Source organism: Hemicordylus capensis, chromosome 1 (genome assembly GCF_027244095.1).
Source record: "Hemicordylus capensis ecotype Gifberg chromosome 1, rHemCap1.1.pri, whole genome shotgun sequence".
NCBI classification, from domain to species: Eukaryota; Metazoa; Chordata; class Lepidosauria; order Squamata; family Cordylidae; genus Hemicordylus; species Hemicordylus capensis.
This window is the reverse complement of record NC_069657.1, coordinates 262,473,804-262,484,613: the sequence shown is the minus strand read 5'-3', so window position 1 is coordinate 262,484,613 and position 10,810 is coordinate 262,473,804. Positions and strand designations below refer to the sequence as shown.

At 44.1% G+C, this 10,810-nt stretch overlaps 1 long non-coding RNA gene across 1 annotated transcript; it reads right to left on the bottom strand.

Moving 5' to 3' along the window:
• Positions 1–2,290: 2,290 nt before the first annotated feature.
• LOC128344789 (uncharacterized) lies at positions 2,291–10,571 on the bottom strand. The gene is made up of 2 exons (XR_008316049.1): positions 10,075–10,571; positions 2,291–3,706 (listed from the first exon to the last, which is right to left on the bottom strand). It is a non-coding gene; the product is annotated as an uncharacterized LOC128344789 (long non-coding RNA).
• Between the last annotated feature and the right edge of the window lie 239 nt (positions 10,572–10,810).

Below are 10,810 nucleotides of genomic sequence, written 5' to 3'. Positions count from 1 at the left end.
GGGAAGGGGATCAAAATACACAGAGAGAGAGAGAGAGAGAGAGAGAGAGAGAGAGAGAGAGAGAGAGAGAGAGAGAGAGAGAGCCACTCAGGGTCCCAGAACCAACAGCTAACATTAATGGCCATTGATTTCCATGGAAGAAAGAAGAACAAGTTACAGGTGCTTTTTTTTTTTAAAGGACCGCCTACTCCCATATTAACCTACCCATTTATTAAGAGAGAGGTCTTACCCTGGATGCCATCTAATGGTGCAGTGGGGAAGTAACTTGCCTAGGGAGCACGAGGTTGCTGGTTAAAATCCCTGCTGGTATGTTCCCTAGACTATGGGAAACACCTATGTTGGGCAGCAGCGATATAGGAAGATGCTGAAAATATCATCTCAAACTGTGAGGGAGATGGCAATGGTAAACCCCTCTTGTATTCTACCAAAGACAACCACATGGCGCTTTGGTCGCCAGGAGTCGACACCAACTCAATAGCACAATCTTTCTCCCCCCCCCCCGCCCTTACCCTGGATATCACCCCACCTCTGGAAATTAGATGAATAGTGACTAGGGACAGGATATTCTCTGTGGTGGTGGTAGAACATCCTCAGAAATATTCATTTAGACTCTCCTTTGGCCTTTAACACAAAATTTTGTTAACCTGGGGTTTTGATGACTGGTGTTGAAGTCTGCTCCTGTTAGCTCACTTTTGTTTTAGTTGTGGTTTTAGAGGATGCTCTTGTGGATTTTTGTAAACCACCTTGAAATTCTGTTATGATGGAGAGGTAAGGCATACACATTGTAAATAAATCATTAAATTGGATGTTGCATCCATCCCCCACACCCGTTCCTCCATCTGCCTATAAACAGGCAGTATCTGGTCCAAAGTTCTGCTATCCTGTCCCAATCACATCCTTGTTTAGATGCCAGGCTACTTTGGACTCAACAAGAAAAGTTAATTTGAGGTATGCATAAGGGAATCAAGCTCCTTGATAGGTTTACAGTAGTATGATCCTTCTTTAAATCGCTCAGCATTTCCTGTGATTTCCAGAACTGAAGTTCATGGCCTGCTCCTGTGGCTTTCAACCTCCTGAAGTTGGCTCATTCCCCAACTCTCACTCTGAGAGTGATGGGGAGGAGAAGTTACTCTCTAGTATTCATTGGGTGGCTTGCAATACAACCAATGTTTAAGCTGGCATAATTACTGAAGAATGTGCTAACACATGAGAACGCCAATGACGCAGTTTCCTGTTCTGCCTCATTTATAAACTTCTGGGTTTTAAACAGGCCACAGCTCATGTGATCATCTCCTTCCCATCTCCATCCACAAATGCTACACAGGTCCCAGGCCACATGTTCTAGTGTGGTCTGTGAGTAGGATGCATGTATGCAATTCAGAGGAAGTTCAGGTCAGTTTGGAAATGAGATGTATGCCTTCCCACAATCTGGAGAGCAACCACAGACTCTGATGTTACCTTTGATGCTGGTGACAACATCTCATTCTAAAGCTGTCTGCCAAGTGCATTCAGTAGAGGCAGGAAATCATGGCAAAGACAGAATGACATGGACTTCCTTGTTCAGCAGCATATAACCCCTCACCCTCTTGGGTCAAAAGGATCATCAGCAGAATCATCAGCAAGACTCTCATAGCTATTTTAGAGAGCTTCCCAGTGTCCTTATATAGACTGAAATCACTCCCATAGCTGATACCTGGAAGAATTTTTCATACATTCTGTCATTCAGAGCTGCATGTCTGAGTAGCAGCCTTGGCTTTATCACCTGGGATCTCTGCACATGTCTTCTCCAGTGACTTCATGGAATGTGTGTCTATGGGCTTGTACAGTGCAGATCAATCTTTAACCAATTGCAACACAGACTAGCAATTTGAGGCGACATCAGTTTTGTTATCAACTTGCATCACTGCAAGTTCAGAGGCACTTTCTTACAGAAGTTGGGCAACTCCCATCACTCTTGGCATAGAGTTGATGAGCTCACCCTGGATTTTTTAAAAAAGATGCCACTGAATGCTGGCAATGTAGCATGCCCACTGACATTCCCTTACTGACTGGATAATATATTTGGAGAGCAATATATCAACATCAGAGTGCATGGCATGTGGCCAGCATTCAGTGTATCTCCCAAAATAATCCAGAGTAAGCTCATGGTTAACTTCTTTTTGACCTTTATACCACCACTGAAACACATCATTCAGGAGTTAACCCGAATTATGGCTCAGAATGAGCACATGTAAATATGTGCCATCGTGTGGTCCACAGAAGGAAAGCCCAATGAACAGGGGTCAAAAAATGAATGAATGAAACTTTATTGCAGTAAGCGACCAGCAGTTAAAAGTTAAAATCTGAACAGAGCTGGATGAAGAAGAAGAAAATGTCATAGCATACATACAAAAATCTCAGAAGAAATGTTGGCTCTGTTCACCAGCCAGACAAAACATTTTTACTCGTCAAGTTATATTGGTACATTACTCGTCAGGATTTGTTTCACTGTCATCAAGCATGTTTTCACTTGTCACAGACAAATAGACTAGTGGATTTCCTGAGCCCTGCCAATGAACAATTGCCGGTAAAGGAACACCATAATGCTTTGCATCCTATTGCTTTCAATGCCAAGTGTACACTGCCACAACTGTATTTGTGCTGGCATTAAGGAGTACAGCACCATTGCTCTATTCTTGGGAATCCAAATGTACATAGAACATACTCAAGTTTATAGAGAAATGCTGGTCCTGTCGTTTTATATTGAAGGGGCAGGGTACAAGACAATGTAACTGGAGAAGCTCATCAACACAGACCATGAACACAATTACTGGCTCTCTTTTTAAAAAGAATTTGTATCACAAATCTTTCCCTAGTATATGCTATTATCTTTCCACTGGTATGACTACAGCTGTTCCAGCATGCCCTTACTATCAGAGTTATCAACACTTACACTTGCCAGCTCAAAACACTGACTGTTTTCAGACTAACATTCAAAGTGTGGCAATCCATGATTGCAATGTTTATTTGTAGTTAGATCAGCTGCCCGTCTAACCCACTCAAAAATAAAGGGATAAAAGCAAAGGTACATCATGGCCCTGGTTTCATGTCTCAGGCATCTTTCAATGCCACACTAAAATGTTGATTCAGTATGACCCAGAAGGAAGCATACCACCTACTGAATCATGCACACCACTTCCTGGAGTACCTGGATTGGTCCTACTTCAAGAGCAAGGCAGTTCCCACTGTGGCATTTCCAAGGTGAGCGAAAGAGAGAGTAACCCAAAGCCTCATTGTCTGTTAATTCCAAAAACAGCCACTCAGAATCATTTGCCTTGAGAAATATTTGTCAAGCTCATGAGCTTTTTGATCTGGATTCAAGTACATACAGTTTCCAGAGGCTTCGTATCATGTCCATTCAAAAGCTATTAGCAACTTCAGGTTTGGAGGGAAGAATGGGACTTGTTTGGACTCCAGTCTCAAAATAAAAATACAAAGTATGTGCAAACCAATAGCTATGTCACACTGCCTTAGTCATAAACTGACCTTGTTAGTTGTCCATACTCTGCTATTAAACAAGCAAACATTTCAAGTTAAGTTGTTTTCAAGTTTCAGTAAAAGCCTTCTGGTCAAACCGTTCTTCATTAACTGTGCTTCCTCTTGTGGTCAAAATCCAAAGCAGCCTTTGCCACAGCAACCTGGTGCAACACATCCAAGAAGATTGTCCCTAAAAAGGCAACAGACTTTTGGTCATGGGGCCAAAAATATAGCCAAGCAATATTTGTCAGACTGAGGAGTAAACCTTTATGCTTTGCATATCCTATTTCCTGTGCCTAAGGGAAGCATAGAAATCAAAACTGTAACAAGTAGGTGGATAGATAAACCAGGAGAACCAACATGCATATCCCAGGCAATATGCTGTTTTGGTCAAGAAAATGACAAATCCCTTCACCACCACCACCACCACCCAACATAGGTGTCCCCACAAATCTGTAGACTAGGGAATTACATATAAAGCTCTAATGCAAAGACCAATTTAAGAGTGTTGAATTTCACACTATTTGGAATGGCTGAGAGTATAGGAAACAATTCCTCCAAAAGGCAAAGCCCTAGTCTGACCCAAAAGTTCTTAGACACACCCATACCCTTAACTGCCAGATACTGGTGGGCTCCCCACAACAGCAGGCTAGTTACTCCAACACCTATAGACCTTTCCCAGATGATGTGCTATGATCAATTGACAAGTCTTGATGGCACTGGCAGTCCATCAGATACAGTAGCTCTAGGGCAAGGTAGAACAGACAGGGGTCTCATGTCCCCTTGTCTACGTTAGGAGTGGAATCCCTCTTAGTCAAGTTGTCCATGCTAGTCAGTGGCCACTGGCCACATCACCCTCCTCCTCTCTCCTCCCACTTTAGTTTTAATCCTACGTTGGGGATTACAGTTCTTGGTTTGTCCCCATCACAAAGTTATCTCCATATCACTTCCAATCACAGTCTTCTCCCCACCCCACCCCTTTTTTAAAAGAAACAACTTACACATAACTAAGTAACCCCCGAAATGTTAAACAAACAGTGAACAGTGTTATAGTCCAGATAGGTGGATAGTAGTATACAAATTATCCATTGTAAGAGAAGAAATTGACTTATACAAACATTTATAGTAAACAATAATACCAAATAGTAAAGTAGCGAGGAGCAGTTTCACACCTATCTCTTAATTAGGAAAAAGTATCTTTCTGTAAGCTTATTTGATCAGCAGGGGGATAGCAACCATTGGGTACCTTGTTTACATACTGTATAAAAGAATGCCAGGTTAGCATAAACTGGTCTTCTTTTGTCAGACAGTTGATTAATCTTCTATGATGAGTAGGTTTTTCTGCAAGAACGATTTGTCAGACCTTCTTTAACCATCCTAATACCGTGAAATGCTTTTCTGATTTCCAGTTTTTAGCTACTTCCTTCTTAGCAACTGCCAAAAGTAGTAATATAAGGTCTTTGGGGAGGAGCTGTTTATCATCTGTTTTAAAAATGGAAAGTAGTGCAAGCGCAGGATCTGGCATTGTGATCTGTTTTATTATATCTGAAATTATACCAAAAATGAGTTCCTACTATTTCCTAACTTCTGATCATTCCCGCCATAAATGCATAAATGTCCCATGGTCCTGGCATCCCTTCCAGCAATTCGGTGAGAGTGTTTTCTTAATATAGTGAAGTTTTACCAGTGTTCAATGTCATCTGTGTATTAATTTAAGTGTGGTGTCTCATATTCTTGCTGAAATTGTTTTAAGAGATTTCCTATTCCAGATGGCATCCTATCTGTCTGAGATTATAGTTTATTGTAAACGTGGTAGGTTGCACTGCAGAGATTCCACTTAGCTTTGACCAATATCATATCTCACATCTACAGCAATTTTCTTTGTCTTGCCAGTGAAAGTGTCAGCTATGTTCTAACCACATTGATTGAATTGTTGGGCATGAGACCCCTGGACAGCTCATGAGATGGATCATCGGAGAGGAGAGGAGAGGATTGCCCAGAATTAGCAGAACTGATTCTGATTCAAGAGGGCAATCCCTCCTCTTCTCCACCTAACACCTCCCTCATGAGTGCGTCAGGCCATGGGTGCTCTGAATAGAGCAAGGATAGTTTCTGGCTTACAACTGTGGGGATAACTATCTCAAGAAAGACATTCCTTGTCTTGGGGACGGCAGACAAGCTGCTGCGATACTGTGTACCTGTTGGCCCACACGTTCATGTGCACATGCGTACCCTTTCCAGCGCCCCAGAACAGCCACCCCGCTCTCCGGTGGTGTCTGGAGAATGGGGGCTCCCCTCTCCTGTCCATTCCCATGCCTGCAGATCTGCATACAGAGGGAGGGCAGACTGGGAGCCAGGAGTTTTGAATGGGTAGAAAGGTCCATGGTGGTGTGCAGCCCACCACATATGTGCCACATATGTGCCAGGGCAAGGGAAAAGGGAATGTCTAAATACCCTTTGGGTGCTTACAGGTTGACACAGGGAAGAATGTGAGGAGGTTTCAGGGAGATCTGCTCTATTTATTTTTTATTCTTTGCAGGGTTTACAACCCTGGCTTACTCATGAGCAGGGCCAGCAGGGTCAGAATCACTCCTTATTTTGGAGTGATTCTTTCTCTGTGACAGTAATGGGTACCAAAGCCCATGCAGACTACGCCTGCTCATGAGAGTGTCAGACCATGGATGCTCCAAGTAGAGCTGTGTTGGGAACCATTGGGCAGGGGTGTCCCAGAGACTGCTATCCTGCTCCCAGGGATGGCAACCAATGTGCCAGGGAAGCCAGCCCCCGACTGACCACTGACCGACTGACACTTGTGCACAGGCGTGCCATCTCCAGCAGCCCTTGTGATCAACCAAACTGCCCTGGGGCCTGGTGAGCAGAGGAAAATACCCTCTCCTGCGATTCCCCATGTCCGTTTATCTGCATACAGCACAAAGGTGGACCGGACCTGGGATTTTAAAAACTTGAGTGAATGTAACATCCCATTGGCCCACTCCATGGCTATGCACGTGGCTGGGCTATGGCACATGGGGTGTGGGGATGTCCTCCTGAGTATGTGCAAGGCTGCAGAGGGATTTGGAGAGAGGGAAGTAGCACTTTCTTCTTTCTATTTTCCAGCAAAGATAGTGGGGGGGGCCTAGAGTAGGGCCCCCCTTGGATTTCTTGGTGCTTAAGTGGGCAACCCAGATTAAAAACTCGCAATCTGGAGGTGGGGACCAGCCATATCCCCAGTAGACTGGCCCTCTCATGAGAGTGATAGCCTACTCTGCTTGCAGCAGCTTTGTAATGCGTCTGGCTGGAGTGCTCTGCTGGGGTCTTCCCTCACAACATCTTCCCTGGTTATGGTGGGGCAGACCCCCAGCATCCGTTGCCCTCCCCCATCTGCATATCCCATTCTAGCAAATGTGGGTTCCTCTTCCCTCTGGCACTGGAAGCGGAATCCCCCCGGAAAATGGAGTTGGTGTGGTGCTTTCAGGGTATGGGGCCACTTGCCATGGCTGGCAGAGGCAGTGCTGGCACTGCAGGGCTTTCAAAGCATTTCCCCTGCTGAGGGTTGGCGGAGCACTCTGAAAATGCATGCTCTCGCTTGGCACAGCCCACTGGAGTTTGTCACCAATTGCAGCCGAGCGGCCGACACGGTGACATTTTACCCAGAGTCTGGCCGCGTAACTGGCTGTGACCGGGCTGGGAGGCTGAGCGGAAGGGAGGGCCTCTCCCTCAACTCCCCCTTCTCCTTCAACTCCATGCAGTTAAGCTAACAGTGGTCTGCTGTACGTCTGCAGCACAAATTGGAGTTAGGAATTTTAACTTCGGTCAGGGTTAACTGCGGTTATAGCGTACGTCTGAATCCAGTGCCTGGCTTTGAGCTTTCTTAACTCTAATTACTCATTTGCTTAAAAAAATCCACTTTGGGGTCCATTGGTGGGTGGGGGGGGCGGGATTCGAACTTACAGTAAAGCCTCGCGGTAAAGCTTGCTGTCTGGAAATGCTCCATCTCTCTCTTATATCCAAAGTTCCCTAGGAAACATATCCATGCAGGTAGCTTCTTTAAACACACGTTGCCTTGTTAAACCAGACCAAGAACCATCTAGCATTGCCTTCGGTTTCCAATAGCAGCCTGCAAGATACCTCCAAGAAGCTCACAGACCAGAGGAAGGTGTGGCAATAACCCAGCATGATGCATTCCTCACTCTGCCATTATCTTGGATCTTTATGCAAATTGTTAGTGACAAGACCAAGAGGTCAGATTTCTGCCTTCATCCCTTCCATCAATTTGCTCAGGATGTCAGTATTTCACACTGTGCTTAAGGTGAAAAGGGAATAAAAACTGTCAGATAGTTTTTATTCCTTCCACATGAGGCAATAGCTGTCTCTCCCCATCTCTGTTTGCCATTCAGCATCCAAGAAGTGCATCAATAATGTCCATCAAAACCTCTCCATAAACCACCTAGTATAGAACACACATACTTTGTCACATTCTGCAGTTCATCACTCCACTCTCAACATGAAGTGCACTTAATGCAACAGCACATCACATGGAGGAGAGCTGGTCTTGTGGTAACAAACACGACTTGTCCCCTTAGCTAAGCAGGGTCCACCCTGGTTGCATATGAATGGGAGACTACATGTGTGAGCACTGTATGGGATGGAGCCGCTTTGGGAAGAGTATTTAGGTTCCAAGTTCCTTCCCTGGCATCTCCAAGACAGGGCTGAGAGAGATTCCTGCCTGCAACTTCAAGAAGCCGCCGCCAGTCTGTGTAGACAATGCTGAGCTAGATGTACCAATGGTCTGACTCGGTATATGGCAGTTTCCTATGTTCCTATGCATAAACTGGAACTGCACAACACACACACAGAGTCACCCCAATTATACATGTTTTATTGCATTTCTCTTTCCACCCTTGTTGTTCATTCACAGTCTGGAAACATGAAGACTGCCACTATAAATGCTGTCCGTATACAATCTTTACTGCCTACACAGAAAATCTAAGGTTTCTCATTAGATCCAAATAAATCTTTACAAATAACCAAATGTGCACATTCACTTGAAATATCATAGTTTCAGAATCTGAACTGCTAAATTACAATAAGCCTGCTAAATTTGTGCAGTTAAGTTTGTTTACTTCTTATAGAAGTAAATCAAAATGAATTCAAGCAATATTCAGAGTAAACTTGCCAAAACAGAAAGCATGCTTTCCCCATGTACACCTAGCAAAATGCATGTGTGTGACATGCAATTTGCATTTTTTTTAAAAAATGTCACTGAAGTTTAGCAAAGGACATTTTTAAAGAACCCTAAGTGATCAAAACAGGATATGAGCTTCAAAATGTTTGATTGTTTTTCCTTACACTCAAGTTCATGCACTGCACATAAAAATGAGTCAAGTGTATAGAGGCCACCATGCCAGTGCCATGCTGAGCATAGAACAGTTATCTGTATTCAAATTTACAACTCTTGGTAATATAAGAAAAACAGCTGTTCAGCTGAGCTTTCACCTCTTGAAGAAGACAGGAAATCAATGTAATCCTTTTGAATATTAAAGGTAAAATAAGCTTTCGGTCACATAACCAGGAAAGGGTACAAAGAACACATTTTGTGACAACTTCAGATATCTGTTAAGATAGCAAACCATTTTAAAGAGGCTTCAACATCAGACGAGCATCTGTAATTTCTTAATCAGGCAAGGCTGCTCAGTTGTGCATGCTTGGTTGTTTGACTTATCATTTGGCACTCAGTTTGCACTTTATTCTAGTGTAAATCTCCAAGTTGATAGCATCATTATGTAACAGACAGCAAAAATAAACAGATTAACCTAACCTTCAAGGATGCCAAGCAAGAGATGTCAAAATTCACAACACAAACCAAAAGGAAAAGCAAGCAGTCTGCCATTTCCCACAGCTGAATTATTTTGACAATAGGGCGACAACCAAGTGCCAATCATTATTTTCCTTTACCCAACACACCAGCTCTGCCGCCTTAATTCTTACTTGTTTTACTAAAAAAGGCCAAATAGCAGACCAAGGAAAAACACAGAGCTGCTTCCCTCTCCATGACACATTTTTGCAGCTGGTCAACATCATATAATGTGGAGGCATCCTGCTGTCCTGTGTCATAGGAGAAAGCAGGCGTCCAAGGGCCAAACCACATTATTCTAAAGACATACTTCAGCTTTGCATGCTCTCTTTGAATTTAAGGATATTTAACCCTTTCCTGATACAGTCCCAACAAAAGCCATGCCCCTGAGGCTGGTAGGAGCCCCAGAAGGAAAGCTTTCATGAGCAGCAAAGTACTTGGCAGTGGCACCTACTCTCACTCTGCTCTTGTCCTTCGAGTTAGAGCGGGAAAACACACACTATTGCTGTGGGGCCAGCCAGTCATCACAGGCAAGTGTTGAGAGGCACATGGATGTTGCTTTAGGACTGCAATTCTTGGTTTTTTGTTTTTTTTTAAAGTTAACAGCTTTATTCCATTTTTTCCCATATTATAAACAGGGGTCCACATATTTTTTACAACTAGGTCCTCAAGTGAGCACCAGGCAGAAATGGTTTGGTACTCACAGACAGCAAACATCTCTCTAGCTCCTCCTCCTCTGCCACTTCGGTGGTGCAGCCCTTTGCTCACCATGGACGGCTCCTACTGCCCTTGCAGCCACTCCCAACTACCCTCGGAGATCCTGCTGCCCTCGCTGTCACTTGCCAATGGCTCTTTGGACCTCTCAGAGCAGAAAAACCTTTGGCATGCATGACATGACATGCAGTCCATTCCCAGTGGCTGTGACATCTCATCTGGAAGTTTTCAGACATGCATCAGCAGCTGCCACCACTTGAGGTACATTACGGCTCTCATCCTGAGCCCTCGAGCAAATCAGGGCCACTGTGCCTCCTTTGCACCACTATCCTTCTGTCCTCGCATGAGGACTGACAGCAAATGATGCCACTCAGGATCAACCACCACCAAGGTTTTATTCTTGCCTGAACATAAAAATAACACGTTGATCTTTTTCACAGAGCTACAGTCCAGCACATCTTCCAGCCATTAACAGAACAACCCTAACTCTAACTGACTTAAACTGACCTTAACTGTCACAGACACAGACTTTCTCACTCAATCTGCATACGGAATCCGCCCTGCCCAATCACTACAGTGCTTTTGCTACCTCTATTACCTTCATTACAAAACCTCCAATATAACTTTAGCTCATATCCCAAACATAAATACTGACAAGCAACACAAACCTCTGTTTCATCACAACGAGTCCCCAATTCCTTACAGTGAAACTCCCCTGTTTCTCTT